This window comes from Anabrus simplex, chromosome 3 (assembly GCF_040414725.1).
Source record: "Anabrus simplex isolate iqAnaSimp1 chromosome 3, ASM4041472v1, whole genome shotgun sequence".
Taxonomy (NCBI): Eukaryota; Metazoa; Arthropoda; class Insecta; order Orthoptera; family Tettigoniidae; genus Anabrus; species Anabrus simplex.
This window is the reverse complement of record NC_090267.1, coordinates 273,898,745-273,915,423: the sequence shown is the minus strand read 5'-3', so window position 1 is coordinate 273,915,423 and position 16,679 is coordinate 273,898,745. Positions and strand designations below refer to the sequence as shown.

The following is a 16,679-nucleotide window of genomic DNA, read 5'->3' as shown; positions in this document are numbered from 1 at the left end:
ACCATTTTAACCACAAACCAGCCCTCCTGCCATTCTTAAATTTCTGGCAGTACCGGGAATCGAATCCGGACCTCCGAGGACGGCAGCTAGTAGTGCCAACCGTTACGCTACGGAAGTCTCGGGTAGTGGGTGAACTCAGTTTACCGAATATCAGTTGGGAAGGTAATGCGAACGTCGGGAAGCATGACCAACAAATGGCAAGTAAGTTAATTTGGGAAAGACAGGTGAATCAGAAAGTGATGGATCCAACTAGAGGGAAAATATTCTGAACGTGGTGGTGGTAAAACCACATGAGCTCTATAGAGAAACTGAAATAACAGATTGTATAAGTGATAAGCAGTTTTTCGTCGTAGTTAAAAATAAATGCGATCGATAGGGAAGTTGTAAGATTAGGACCATATGGTTGATAAAACAGGCATGAGGTAGTTTAAAAAAAAAGTAATTATGATCCGTGGAAAATAATAAATAAAAATTTATATAGTCTGTAGAATAGATTTAAAGCAGTTGTTGAGGAATATGAAAATAGGTATGTACTTTTAAAACTTGGTGAAGGATGGAAAAGACATACTTTATTATAACAGGGAAATGACGATATTAAGAAAGAGGTACACGTTAGAAAGTCACACTTTGGAATGGATATGAAAGTAAGAAGAGATTGAAGGAAGCTAAGAAATTGAATTAAACAAACAAGTCAGCAAATAATATGACCGAGCGAATTGGCCGTGCCGTAAGGTCACGTAGCTGTGAGCTTGGAATCGAGAAATGGTGAGTTCCAATCACATCGTCGGCAGCTCTTACATGGTTTTTCTTGATATTCCATTTTCACACCAGGCAAGTCTGGGGCTGTACCTTAATAAAGGGCACGGACGCTGCCTTCCCAGTCCTGGCCCTTTCCCATCCTTGCGTCGCCGAAAACCTTCGATGTGTTAGTGCGACATTAAACCACTAGGGTGGGGAAAAAAGTACACGATGGCAAACATAATTGCCAGTCATATGAATTTTAAGAGAAAAATGGAAGAATGTGAATAGGTACTTTAGAAGTTGCTTCCATGAAGGGCATTCCGAGGATCATTAATGAACACTGGAGCCTACTAGAGAAGAATCTGGGCATAACTGATAAACTACACGAAATAAAATTAAAACATTGAAAAAAAAAGTAATAGCTTCCTTATTCACTCGTAGAAAAGATTTACGAGCTAGCCTCAGCTATATGCCGTGAATCTTCCCCGTATAACTAAACCCTTGTTACCTTACGTGTCACGATTTCATTCGCTTCACTGTATTTGTTCTTGTAGCCTATATTAAAAATCACATACAGAGTCTTTCCTATTTGATTTGTTATCCTTACCAATCTGTAGTCTTCTTTCGGACTATCTTTTGTTCATTTTGCCCATTTTCATTTTCCTTTTCTTTGTTTTATTGGATGGAACTCTCATTTTGTCTGCACACAAGAAACATATATATACCTAGGTATATTTCAGCGTCCTTCGAATCCCACTGTCGGCAGCCCTGAAGATGGTTTTCCCCGTGGTTTTCCATTTTCACACCAGGCAAATTCTGGGAATTAAGGCCACGGACGCTTCCTTCCCACTCCTAGCCCTTTACTGTCCCATAGTCGCCATAAGACCTATATGTCGGTGCGACGTAAAGCAACTTGCAAAAAAAAAAAAAAAAAAAAAAACCTGGTTCGCGGAGTCATCTTTCACCGCGACCTTATTTTGAACACTGACGAAGAGGTGATGGAAGACATGAAGAACCGTGGCGTGACACACGTCCGGCGCATTACGCGCAAGGTCAACGGTGAAGATGTTGCCACTGGTGCCTTCATTGTCTCTTTCAAGTTGTCAGTGTTACCAGAAAAAGTCAAGGTAACAAGTCATCGTTGCGATGTGAGACTGTACATTCCGCATCCTATGCAATGCTATCAATGCCAGATATTCGGACATATGGCATCTCGTTCGAATCAGTCTGTGTGTGGTACATGTGGGGAAGAGTTCCTCACGGCGCGGAGGAGTTCACAACTCCGTACAAGTTCACTAACTGCTCTAGTCCTTCATTCTCCTCGGGATCGGAACTGTCCGACATATCTGAGTGAGAAGAAGATCCAGGAGATCAAGACCCTAGATGGTCTTTCCTACCAGGAAGCGCGCCGTAAGTTTAATTCCACGAATACACGTGCCCGTACACTCGACTACAGCATGATAGCTCAGAGTCTCCCAAGTTCGTCTTTCACGACATCGTTACCCGTGTAGATTACTGGGCCCAAGGCGACTGTTGCTCCTCAGAGCAAAGTCGCAAAGAGTAAAACCTTGAAGGGGGGAACCACCCCACCTTCGACCAATCAGAAGTCTGCGCCAGCTGGCAGTTCTGAGCCGCCACAGCAGCCTCCCCCCCCCCCCCACCTAAGAGGTCGGCGAAAGCCGTGCCCCAGCCGGCGGAGGCGGCATCGTCGATCAGGGCCGGGAAATCATTCCCAGCCCATCTAAACTCGAAAAGAAGACGGCGAAGAAGAACGCCCCTAACGAGCGCTCCCGCACTTCTGCGAAAGGGAAATCATGTCCTCCATCTGGAGGGTATGAGTCTGCGCCAGCAGGTACTCCTGCTCCAAAACCTGCGCGCTCCCCTCGTAGGGGAACTTCCCGCCCCCGGAAAGCGTCGAAGTTCTGGGCGTCAATCCCGCTGTCTGTCGATGACGGGATGGACGTCGAGCTCTCACCAACATCTACATGGATGTAGATGTTGTTAGTATTTAGGTTCACCAGCTCTTGTCGCTCACAACCTACCACTCTTTTTATAGTCCACACTGTGGCACTGTTACAGTGGAATTGTAACGGTTATGACAGGCATCTTGCTGAGCTGCGTCAGCTCATTAGTCAGTTCGCGGCGAGTATAGTCTGTATTGTAACGGTTCAAATCCCGTTACAAGATGATATCTGTATTTTTATTATTTTATCTGTATTTTATTATTATTATTATTATTATTATTATTATTATTATTATTATTATTATTATTATTATTATTATTATTATTATGTCAGTATTATTATTATTATGTTATCTGTGATATTGTTACTATTATTGTAATTATCCGTTTTATTCAATTCGATTTTGCAATTGCCTGTTGCTTGCAAGATTGTACTTAGATGTATACATATATACGTATGTGTAGGATAACACTCAATACCTGTACAGTGAGAATTGTTGTATATATCAGAGATTGAGTGTGACGTTGGGACATTGTGCAAGATTAGTGGCGATTCTGCCAAGTCATCGCCGCGCCATGGCTACGTCATCGTATTTATTTAGCAATGCGCGCACGGAGTTAGTCGCCGCGGGGCTATTTTACCACTGTATGTAATATTTGCCGCGTAGGTGGGAGTATGTCATTGTTATTTCTGGAGATTACGTAGTTGTGTCAACCAACGTCTATATAAGGTGGATGCATATTGTAGCGTCAGTCATTACTTATACGGATGCAGTACAGTGAAGTAGTCTACTAGATCAAGAGGCCTTAGGTGGTCAGTCAACCAGTGTGAACGAGAGATGGTGAAGACTCAGTGAGCCAATATTGGTCATTGAGAGAGTGAGACCAAATGGTTGGTCCGTCACTTAGTGGAAGACGCGGACGCAAGGCTTACCAAGGAGTCAGAGAGGGCAACCCTGGACCTGCCAAGAGGTCATACCATATTGACTTACAAAGAAGTCAGATGATATGGAGAAGAAGCAGTCTCAAGGATGTATCACCACGTTAGGCGTGACACATCTACAGTAAACACCAGAGCAATGGATTACGTCGTAATTACACTCAAAGTGTTAAAGGTACAGTCAAGTGAATCAGTGAGGGAAATATTTCGTATAAATTGTTAAATGTCCGGTCAAGAAGAATTCAAATTCATGCCTAGTTTCTTTCAGTTGCAATGTCATAATTTCATATTCTCATCTGTTTTATCGCAACAAGACTCACTATTTTTTTGATATATTATTTAAAGAATATATATTGTTCTATCAAACGAATTCATAGTTTCATTTCATTGAAAGTAAAATATCTTAACCTCAAAATTAATGGGGAAACCGAACGCCAATCTCCTTTTCCCAGAACTTATATGGTATGTTGTCAAAAGTAAGCTTATTACCCCACACCCTAGAGATGGTCAAGAGTCTCATTCTATTATTGCTGTACTGAGTGACAGCTGGCGCCCTTCAAATAACGTATGTGTAAGTAAGCAGGTAACAAGTAAGTATTGAGTACAAGGTTCGACGAGTGTGTGTATTTTATATAATGAATATTAATTTTCAGATTTTCCATTTTAAATGCAGATATTCAGATTTTACAAGTTAAATGCAGATTTATATAATGTTTGTAAAATTAGTCAGACAGTTAGGAAACTCTCAGTATTCAGGAGACAAACTTCAGACCAGGTCATCATACGGTCTTGAGAAATTTCAGACTATACTCGACAGAACGATATTATGCTCACCGGGCGTCCGGTGGTGTGGGTATTTTAGTTCGTTCTGATACCTATAACGAAGAGGTTCCTCTAAAAACCGCATTGGAAGCAGTTGCGGTGCGGATACCACTGCCTGTCATAACAACAGTGTGTAACGTTTATTTTCCACCAGGCCAGCCTGTTAACATAAATTATGTCATCGATCTTATAGATCAGCGAGGTTAACGCTCATCGCCCCATATGGGGCTCGGAAACGCCTTTCCCCAGGGGAAGGGAGTTGGAAACATTAGTAATACAGCTGGATTTATGTATTTTGAACACAGGGGAACCAATACATTTCAGTGTACGTTACGGCACATACTCTCGCATAGACATAAGTCTATGGAGTCGAGCGTTGGTTCCGTTGTTTCGGTGGAATACACGCGATGCTCTCTGTGACAGTGACAATTTTCCCATTATTCTTACTTTATTGAAACAGAAATCCGTCGAGGCCCCTCCTCGATGGATTGTTAAACATGCTGATTGGCCAAAGTTCAGATCACTCGTCATCTTTAACGACGAGACCAGGCGGACTGTAGACGGCGATATAACTTATATAACACAAGTTACCCTTGCTGCTGCTGAGCAGTCCATTCCCTCCTTTTCAGGGACTCCTCGCGGAAAACTCGTTCCTTGGTGGAACGAAGAAATTGAAGCAGCTATCAAAGAACGCCGTCGCACTCATAAACGATCCTACTGTGGCCAACTCGGTAACATTTAAAAAAACTCCGCGCTAAGGTGCGAGTTCTTATTCGCTAAAGTAAGAATTCGTTAAAGTAAGAAAGCTTCGTGGGAGAGATATGTTTCGTCTATGACGTCACATACTCCATCATCTCAAGTGTGGACTAAACTTCGACGTATTCGGTTATCCAAGGTTCATCTTCTGTACCGGGAATTTCTATTGCAGGCAGTATCGTCACTGAACCACCCTCATTGCTAACCATCTAGCCAGCCATTTCGCGGATGTGTCTGGCTCCGAGAATTACCATCGTGGTTTCCTCGCTCTGAAGCGGGAGGCAGAACAGCATCACCTCAGTTTTGCCACTCACGCTTCAGAGGACTATAATGTGCCCTTTACGGAGTGGGAACTCCGTAGCGCCTTGGCGCTTTGCAAGGACACGTTCCCCGGACCAGACAGTGTCCATAACCAGATGTTGAAACACCTTAATGAGGATAGTCTATTATATCTTCTTCGAGTGTTCAACCCGAATCTGGATAGAGGGTGAGTTTCCGTCTCACTGGCGAGATGGCATAGTCATTCCTGTCCTCAAGTCTGACAAAAATTCCAAGTATGCAGGAAGCTGTAGACGTATTTTTCTCACTAACTGCTTGTGTAAGCTATTTGAGAGGATGATAAATCGCTTACTTGTTTGGTGTCTGGGGGTACGCGGGCTTTTGTCCGAGTACCAATGTGGTTTTCGAGCCGCTCGCTCGACCACTGACCGCCTGGTACGCCTGGACAGTTCTATCCAGGATGCATTTCTCCGCAAACATCATTTAGTGGCTGTTTTCTTTGACTTAGGAGAGGCCTATGACGCCACATGGCGATATGGTATTCTTTCAGTCCTGCATCAGTGGAGATTCCAAGGTAACTTGCCGGTATTTATTGACGTCAGAAAAGTTGGATGGCGCAGCCACGCGGTAGAATGTTGAAGCTGCAACATAGTGACTGGTGAGGTTTATTTACATGGCGAAGCATTGACGTCGTGATGGAAACAGAAAGAAAATGGTCAAATTTGAGGAGGTACTGCTCTGTATACGGTTGCAAATCGTATAAAACGGATGCGAAATCTGGTCACTACTTTCCTGTACAAAAAGTTCAGAGAGAAAGATGGGCTTCCGCGCTGTCAATTGGAAAACGCGTTACGCGATACATGACAGTGTGCAGTCTGCATTCTCGTGAAGACGACTTCTTTCCACAGCGTAGGTACCGGTACTGTTTATTGTACTCATTGATAGTTATTGTCTCTAATTTGTGTTCACAAAGATTTAGCTACATCAAAAATACTGATAAACTTGTAGCCTAATACTTCTGTGCCGCACATAGAATGTAATCCGCTCATTGTAAACTTCTTCATATGTGTAACAGCCGGCAGTAAATTAACTATCTACATGTGAGTAATATCTTTAACTGGTAGTAATTAAGCACTGCATTTAAATTGCCTATAAAAAACTTATATCAATGAAAGAAAATATGTAGTATTTTGCCATCATAAATGAGCTTTTTTTGCTATTTGTTTTACGTCACACCAACAAAGATAGGTCTTATGGCGACGATGGGACAGGAAAGGTCTAGGAATGGGAAGGAAGCGGCCGTGACCTTAATTAAGGTACAGCCCCAGCATTTGGGAAACCACGGAAAACCATCTTCAGGGCTGCCGACAGTGGGGTTCGAACCCACTATCTCCCGGATGCGAGCTCACAGCTGCACGCTCCTAACCGCACGGCCAACTCGTCCGGTCATCATAAATTAGAAGCCATAACCTAATTATTTGGTAGAATTGGACAAACCAAGTATTCTTCAACCCCACACATCTGTGACTGTAGAGGTTATAGTACTCTTAAATTATAATTTTCAAGCTTTGCTCTGCATATTCTGTAGGTAGTTATAATTTTTATACTTATTATTGTCGGTTCTAAGTTCTAACTTTTGTGCTGATGGTAAAAATGGAAGAATATTAAGATAGGATGTGGGCTGTGCCAACACAAGCCTGTATATAGCCTAGGATTTATTTGCTTTACAACATTTACTTAGTAGAATTATTATTTTATTTCTTCCCCAAGATTACAGTGTACAAGACAGGTAACTCCCCCGTCACCTGGCTAACGCTTTGGCATGTCTTTTGAACACTTAATAAATCCTACAGACGCACACCCGATCACTGTCGTGTTTACTTCCCGTCACTATCTCGCCGCCATATTGGAAACAGCTGACCGTAAGCTCCTCTCCCGTTTCGGACGTCAATTGCGAATTTTTTGTCCCTCCGTCTATTCCGTGTCAGAGTTGGAAGGGCATATTCGCAATACCACGTTCAAGAAAATTAAGTCCCACAGGGATTGGTCCTTCTTTTGTGATTGCCATAAACGGTATTGTCGCTGCTGCTGGTTCAGCAGTAACACCGTCGCTATATGTGGATGATCTTGCTCTCCACTATAGCTCGCTTAATATGGCAGTCGCAGGGCGACAATTACAACAAGTTATTAGGAGAGTGGAACAGTGGGCCTTAGAACATGGCTTTTTACCGGGCGAGTTGGCCGTGCGCGTAGAGGCGCGTGGCTGTGAGCTTGCATCCGGGAGATAGTAGGTTCGAATCCCACTATCGGCAGCCCTGAAGATGGTTTTCCGTGGTTTCCCATTTTCACACCAGGCAAATGCTGGGGCTGTACGTTAAGGCCACGGCCGCTTCCTTCCAACTCCTAGGCCTTTCCTATCCCTTCGTCGCCATAAGACCTATCTGTGTCGGTGCGACGTAAAGCCCCTAGCAAAAAAAAAAAGAACATGGCTTTCGGTTTTCCACCGCAAAGTCCTCTGTTGTCCACTTTTGTCGGCTCCGTACTCTTCACCCACAACCTGAGCTTTATTTAGGAAATGTTCTTCCCGTTGCTGACACCAATTTCTTGGGCTCCTTTTCGATAGCAGATTATCGTGGGAGCCACACGTGCGGCAGTTAAAAGTGCAATGCATTAAGAAGCTGAATGTCTTGAAGTTTCTTAGCGGCACTAATTGGGGTGCTGACCGCACGGTGCTCCTACGTTTCTATAGGGCACATATTTTATCCCGGCTAGACTACGGCAGTGGAACATATGGCTCAGCAATGCCAAGCGTCCTGGCGAAGCTGAACAGCATCCACCACAGCGGGGTTAGGTTGGCGACGGGAGCTTTTCGTACAAGCCCCATTGCTAGCCTGCTCGCTGAGTCTGGTGTGCCGCCTTTACACCTGAGGCGCCAGCAAATGCTTCTGTCGTATGCTGCAAATTTGCGACAGATGTCACTTCACCCGAGCTATCCTTGCGTAATCAACAATGGAAATCGTTGGCTGTACGCTTCTTGTCCTCGAGCTACGCGGTCCGTTGGAATACGCTTGGATAGCAGTCACAGATTGTTCACGTACCTTCGGTTCCTTGCCTTGTCAGACAACCAAGTGGTGTACCTCCGTGGGTAGTACGACGACTTGAAATAGTCCTGGATCTGCACACTGGCCCGAAGGACAACACGGACCCTTCGATTTATCGAAGGCTCTTCCTGTCCGTTGTTGACCGGTATCCGAGTTCACTCGTCGTTTACACGAGAACAGACACGAAAGTGGCCTGTGCGCTCGTTGGCGACAGTGATAGGTTTCTTTTTGCTCTCCCAGAAACTTGTAGTGTGTACACAGCGGAGCTGTATGCCATTTGTGAAGCTCTGCGGTACGCACTGTCCGATGAGCGCCGACTCTTTCTTCTGTGTACTGACTCCTTGAGCTCGCTGCAGTCTATTGATACCTGTTTCCCTCGGCACCCTCTGGTGCAGCGGATCCAGAACCTGCTGGCCGGGTGTTCGGACACTGGCACCAGAATCACGTTTCTGTGGCTCCCAAGCCACATGGGTGTAGAGGGAAACGATTTAGCAGATAAGGCTGCCAACGAGGCAGTAACACTGCCCCCGTTGCCTTATAAGGTTCCAGCAAGTGATATTCGCTCTCAACTGAGACATCTTGTTATGTCCCATTGGGAGATAGAGTGGCAGGCCACACCTCTTCCAAATAAGCTGAGAGCGATAAAAGGTACAACGAAGGTATGGAGGCCTTCCTTTCGGGCTTCTCGGAGAGGAGCAGTGGTATTATGTCGTCCTCGGATCGGCTACGGTATCCTGACGCACTCCCGTCTATTGAAAGGAGAACCCCCTCCTGTGTGTACTTGCGGCGATCATTTTACCGTGGTACACATCCTTAGGGAGTGCGTGGACCTGGTCGGTCTGCGCCGTAGCCTAAAACTCCCGAGTACGATCTCCTTCATCCTGCGCCATGACGAGCAGTCAGCAGACCTCGTTATCCGTTTTATGAGGGATAGTGGTCTTTTTTTTTATCGCGTTTAATAATGTACTTTGTCTTAGTGTGTTTGTGCTAACTGCGCTTTTATCCCTTTGGCTCTATTTTCATTTCTGACGTGAAATATATATATATATATCCAGGCAATGCCTTCCATTATCACCTCTTTTTTCTATACTTTTATTAGAACATAAGGTACTGCGAATTAGGTCCACTGATTGTTTTAATCTCATAATCATTTTCATCACCATTTATTTTAAACTCTAGTCAGTGGATATATGTTAATATTTTAATTATCATCTCATGTCGACCATTTCGTACCATTACGGGCCGATTACCTTAGATGTTCGACCTTTTTAAAAAACAATCATCATCACCATCTTCATCATCATAATCATCAAACTGTCTACTGCTTATTGTTGAGGAGGCTCAAAACCACCTTGTTTCATTTTAGGTTTTGGGCTGGGGTGAGAGACCCCTTATTGACATCTTGTGATTTTCTAGCGAGAATTCCAACCTTGAATCCACGGGAATTCGACCTCAGCCGTCCGAGTAGAAAGCCAAATGTGAAGTTACAGCGTTAATAACATCTTCCCCCCATTTTCCGGCACCACCGAATATATATAATTTATATAAAATAACATGTCCTGACTGACTGACTGACTGACTGACTGATTAATGATCGCCGAGCTAAAACTACTAGACATAAAGGAATGACATTTTTGAGATACATTCATATTGCAATTTAGGAGCTCACTAAGGGAGGATTTTTAGATATTCCGTTTCTAACGGGGTGAAAAGGGGAGTTAATTTTAAGATGATTGTATCCATATCTAAAAAAATTAACAGTTTAAAGACGTAAAATTTTGTATCTGGAATCTCCTTTAAAAATAAAGAAACATGTATTTTATTTTTTGGAAAATGTACGAGGGGGAGGGGGCAGGAGTGACAAATGGGGTAAATTTTTAAAACGAGAATATCTTCAGTATATCTAAAAAACGTAACATGTTACAGACGTGAAAATTATTGGTATTTGGAACCTGATGTAAATGTAAGGGACACAGATATTTTGTTTTCTGAAAATCCAGTTAAGGGGAAGTGTTAAAAGGGGGTTAATTTTTAAAATGAGCATATGTACAGTATATCTCAAAAACTTAATATATTACAGACGTGAAAATTTACATTTTTAATTCCTTTTAAAAATACAGTAACACGTAATTTTTTTTTTCGGAAAAGACACTCAAGGGGAGAAGGATACTTATATCTCAAAAACTGAAGATGTTACAGAAATGAAAATTTGAATTTGTAATCTTCTTTAAAAATAAAGAAACACGTATTTTTTGTTTTCGGAAAGTCCACTTAAGGAGATGGGGTGGGTGGAAAGAAGTGAAGAAAGTGTTGAATTCCTTTTATGAGGTACTTATATACCAAATACTGAAGATGTTACAAGCGTGGAAATTGGTTTTTGGATTCTCCTGTAAAAGTAAGGGAACACGCAGAATTTATTTTCTGAAGATCCACTTAAGGGGAAGTGTAAAAGGGGGTGAATGTTTAAAACGAGCTTATCTACAGTATATCTCAAACACTTAACGTGTTGCAGACGTGAAAATCGGTATTTTCAATCTCTTGAAATAACAGAACGAATTTTTTTGTTTTCGGAAAAAGCACTTGAATGGGGGGGGGGGGGGTTAAATGAACTGAAAAATGAGTTGAATTCTTTGTATGAGGATACTTACATCTCAAAAACGAAGGATGTTACGGAAGTGAAAATTGCTATTTGGAATATCCTTTAAAAATAAAGGAACATACACTTAGGTGCGGCTGGGGGGGGGGGGGAAGGACTGATAAAGGCATTGAATTCCTTTCATGGGGATACTTATATCTCAAAAACTGAAGACGTTACAGACGTGGAAATAGGTATTTGGAATCTCGTTTAAAAATAAAGAAACGTGTGATTTTTGTTTGTTTTCGACTTGAGAGTTCTATGTCGCATAATCATCTTAGCCCCAAACAGCAATACTACCACTGTGGTTTACACAGAGTCTCCAGGGTAAATGAAACTCAATTTTTCGGTGAGATTTTATACTTAAGGAATTTTTAGATAATGTCTTAGTACAGTACCGAGGAACGATTACTTTTATCAAATTACGAAATCCACGCGAGCGAAGTGCAGGTAACTGCTAGTTGCATAATATAATAGGTCAAAAGAAGTTTTTGTTCGGTCGCTTAAAAGAAGCCATTAAAAAAAAAATGTTCCCAGAAACATCGTGAACTTATTTGGCAAGCTTTTAGCTTGTTAGTATTCATGTGTTATTACAGAAAACTTTTCAGGCATTTTCAAATATACCCCACGCTTATCTGATTCAATGACCTAAATCTCAAATATTACGCGTATTCGACTGAAGTGTTAATCACCATTTTATCTATTACCGATCTCGATAGCTGCAGTCGTTAAGTGCGGCGAGTATCCAGTATTCGGGAGATAGTGGGTTCGAACCCCACTGTCGGCAGCCCTAAAGATGGTTTTCCGTGGTTTCTCATTTTCACACCAGGCAAATGCTGGGGCTGTACCTTAATTAAGGCCACGGCCGCTTCCTTCCCACTCCTAGTCCTTCCCTGTCCCATCGTCGCCGTAAGACCTATCTGTGTGAGTGGGACGTTAAACAACTTTGAAAATAAATATGTATAGATCCATTTCCTTTTGGTTTTTCATGTTTTGTTTTTCTTCTAAACCTGGAGTGGTTGGTTCCTGTCTCTGCTTCTTGTTAATAAGTGGTCTCAACTGCACGTTAAGATGATGTTTTGCCTGTTGCACAACAAGATCAGAGTTTCTGGGTGGGTAGCCCTTCGGTTATCGGGATTTGATATCCCGCAGATTTTACTTTCTGTTCAGTGCCATCTAAGAGATTCTTCAACTTAGCTCAGCTAGCATAGTAGGAATCCGGTGTTAAGTAAATTTCACAGATTTTGGAGGTCTTGACTTGTAAATGGGCCATGGTCTGGTAGATGTTGCAGCAATTGATGACGCATAGCGTTATGGTGTTGAAATATTGCTTCTGTATTTATGTGAGGAGAAGCAAATGCTTTGATGATGATAGTCGTGGTTATTGTATTAAGGGAAGTAGAACTAGGCAACTATCTCTTAACAAAATAATACTTTCCATAGAAATGTTAGGTCAGTATATCTTGAAGTGTGGTGTTCTAGGTATGATAGACTTTTCATAGCAATTTTCCTCTTGTCGTAGGAAAGCGCGTGCTGACCTTGATTGTGGCCAGATGCTCGCCTTCGACGAATCGCAGAATTGCTTTGGAAGGGAAATGATCATATGACTGCCCAATTCCCACGGGAAACTGTATGCTCGAAGGTAAGTATTTCATTGGAGAGCCATCTTAGCAACCGTAGTTTTATCGTTAGTATAGGACAGCATACCTTATTGGTAACTAAATGTAGGAATCTTGGGTTTACGATAAATCAGTACTCTTCTTCTTCGCTTTATTTTCATTTTGGTGTGAAGCTTTGTATGCATCCAGGTTATTTTCTGCCTAAGCCTTTGCGACTGCCGAGGCAGTGTGGTTTACCTAATCTGCTTTGATACACACCGGGTGAAGACAGAAGAACCAGACCTTCAGCGTTTAAGAAATGACCACTCGTGTTTCCTTAGCTGAGCTGAATTCGTTTTCTCCTTTTACTTTGACTTCATGATGGTGGTGGTGGTGATTATTATTGTAAAGAGGAAGTACAACTAGACAACCATCCTCTTGACTTCAGGAGAAAACTTCTCTAATCATCCGCTCTTGGTCCTTTGCTTGTTTGTCACGAGGTCCTCATTCTTTGAGAATTAAGGGAATTTTATTTCATTTGCTTTGATGTTTGAAATCGTCACTCATCAGTATTACGCCCATCACTAGACGCTAATAACTGCGATGTCTACCGAGCGCGGTTCGAAGCGTGTATCTATTAGTTTTCATCCAGAAGATAGCGGGTTCGTACCCCTTTCAGCAGCCCTGCAGATTCTTTTCCGTGGCTTCCCATTTTCACACGAGGCAGATGTACATTAAGGCCATCGACTCTTCTTTTCCAGTCCTAGCCCTGTCCTATACAATCGTCGCCGTACGACCTCTCTGAGTTGGTATGACGTAAAACAAATGGCATGGAAAATATTTTAAAACCCCACGATGCCTGTCCCCTACCGCCGTCGTCTCTTCGAATGAATGTTCGGACGTCTTCATTTCTCATTATTACTGTCCTATTCTCGCTTTACTACTTGATGATGAGCCATCTTGGAGCATTATTTTATGACTAGATAGACGTGCGAGATTTTGTGTCGATGATATGTTTAGAAAAAGCAGCATGTCTTCTGTTAAAGGCTTTGTTGTGACCTTGATAACATTCTACAGTATTGGTAGGGAAGAATAGCAAAGATATTCGACAGTATAACTCTCTTCCTTTAGAAAACATACTCCAACCGGAAGATGAAATACTTTCGAAATATAGAACGTGAGAAACTACAGGAATGTTATGAAGTATACTGCTTGTCTCTTTAAAACGTTCTGCCTTACCATTTCTAATGTGATAATCGATCATACGTACGGCTACTTGGGCTTGAAATCAGCTTCATTCCAACTTGCGATGATGTTAATGGTCATCGTGAAATATTGCAGTTCGGTAAATTGCACTTCGTCAAAACTGAGGCTGTTTCTCTAAACTCAAATAGAATGATAGTCCCAAATAACTGAAAATAAGATTCGTAAGAGGAATTTTTCCAATACACGTTGCCATTTATAATAAACGAAAATTGTGCTGGTATTTCTTCTAGTTCGCCTTTGCTGGTGAGATGTAGTGTTTACAGTTCACTGTGTCTTCTGATATGGGCTAGAATAAATTTCTTACTTTCACTGACATGGCTCAGTCTCATCCATGGCTTTGACAATATGAAAGATACCTTGTCCTCTAATTTAACAAAGAGAATATAATCTTCATTCACAGATAAAATAAATAGCTTTACCACTTTTTTATAATCTCACTTAAAACCTAAAAAGTATAGTAATTGAGAGATGTACTAGGATAAGCACCAACACAGAGTTTTGGCCATATCCGGAAAAAAAAAAAAATAGCTCAAGTACACGGTAAACATCCTCTCTATTGACAAATTTACCCTAATAAATTATTTAACTACGAAATCATCACGATGCATTAAGTACACTTGATCTGAATATGAGTGCATCTGCTGTAATATGAATTGCATCCAGGCACACAATACGATCGACACGTCCTAATATATCACAATAAATTTTAAACCAAATTTCATTAAATACATCACCACACTAACGTTTCCTAGTCAAACCAAACCAACAGAAAGAACTAAACTGATGCTTCGCACATGCTCATGTTTACATTTGATCAAACTGATCGCGGCGCTAGTTTAGCCAGTATCGATAGCTGCATTAATGTCTGATATACAGGTCAAGCGAAATTCGCGCACTCGAGCATCGCAGCGCACATCCTCACATGCCAGCAATAAAAAAATGTCTCTCACAAACTTTCGTCCTGCGAGTATATCTGGCAGAAAAGGGACGTTGAAGAGTGGCAATCTGGCAACACTGTAACCACATGAAGGGTAGCTACCTCTGTCAGCACATATTAGTCGTGCTGTACAGTTGGTGCAGTGGATAGAGTTTTGAGTTAGCATGCAGGAGGCCGAATGGTCGATCCGGGGTTGAGGCGTACGTTTTTTATTTCGTAAATGTAGTCCAGGTGGTGTGGTATCTGGCATCTTAATCGTCAACAGCGATTGCAGCGGGTTTCTCTAGAAACCATTTGCACTTGCATACTACGATCCTAGAAATGGACGAACAATCGTTTTCATTGGTCAGCTTTGAAAGACGCCCTTTCCACGTCGTGGCCGTGAATTTATTCGCACCACTCATCTACTAGATGCAAAACCTGTTTTCTTTTTCCCCTCCTCCAATGGTCCCATAGATTAGTACCAACTATTATTCTTGCCTCGTTCAGGTCCATTACATTTCGTTAGGGCCTTACGTTACCAGTAGGATAATGTCCAAACTCGGTTGCGATTTGTACGTGGTGTTCTGAGGACAACGTATTCTGTTGTGAAGGTCATGCGGTCATTAATATGGACCGTATTATTGCTAATGTGCTACATCTGAGCGCCCATAACAATTACATGTAAATGGCAAGTAGATGTTTTGTTATTGTACTGTGCTGTCATCTTTAGTGATATTGTTTGTGTAGTTATTCTGTCCTCTGACAGGTCATTTGTTTCAACTGTCTATATCTTATTTGTCTAACCACGTATTTGTTGTGTTCAGAGTTACAAAATGTTGTAAATGCAGGATACATGTGACCTAAGATACGGTGTCTTACTGTATTACAGTATGTAATGTCCGATGGAAATTAGCAAATAAAAAAAATGTACCTCAACCCAGGATCGAGCCCTCGACCTCCTGCATGCTAACCCAAAACTCTATCCACTGCACCAACTGTACAGCACGGCTAACATGTGTGCACAGAGGTAGTTACCATAAATGTGGTTACAGTGTTGCCAGATTGCCACTCTTCAATGTCCTTTTTCTGCCGGATATACTCGCAGGGTGAACTTTTGTGAGAGACATTTTTTTTATTGCTGCATGTGAGGAGTTGCGCTGCGATGCCCGAGTGCGCGAATTTCGCTTCATCCTGTATTGTAGTTGGTCTTGCTTCAAACTAGGTAAACACATGCAGACAGGGTAGCGGCGTTGCCATATTGATTGTTGCTCGTAACGAATATTGTCATTGCCTCCTATATTCCCTCTTTACTCTTAGCTAGGTTAATTGTTATGGACATAAAAATACAGTAGCAACAATGAGTATTTTGACAAGCACGTTCAACCCCTAGAGCACTCCTTGATCACGCAACTCGTTAACCTCGTAGCCGGTGTACACTCCTCAGTCAGATGAAGACGCGTGAGCACCCGGATCGGAGCTAGGCACAACTGGTGAGTACTGAAGAAGAAAAATCGTAGTTTGGTCAGCCAGAAAGTATTTTGACGCTACTTGTCGACCCGTACAGTTGATTTATATTGGGTTTTGTTTTGTTATTCAGACAGTTACCAGCATGTCAGTGATAAAGGAATACACAACAGACCTAAAGAATGCCGTAACAAA

At 42.2% G+C, this 16,679-nt stretch overlaps 1 protein-coding gene across 5 annotated transcripts in view; it reads left to right on the top strand.

Moving 5' to 3' along the window:
• The window catches only part of ZnT63C (zinc transporter 63C), a 482,994-nt gene that overhangs the window by 128,647 nt on the left and 337,668 nt on the right, over positions 1–16,679 (top strand). For 4 of the 5 annotated variants that reach the window (XM_068226668.1, XM_067144351.2, XM_067144354.2 and 1 more), the window contains one exon: positions 12,760–12,879. The exons of the other annotated variant lie outside the window; for it this stretch is intronic. The gene's annotated coding sequence lies outside the window, so the exon portion shown is untranslated. The remainder of the gene's footprint in view (positions 1–12,759; positions 12,880–16,679) is intronic. 5 annotated transcript variants of the gene reach the window in all.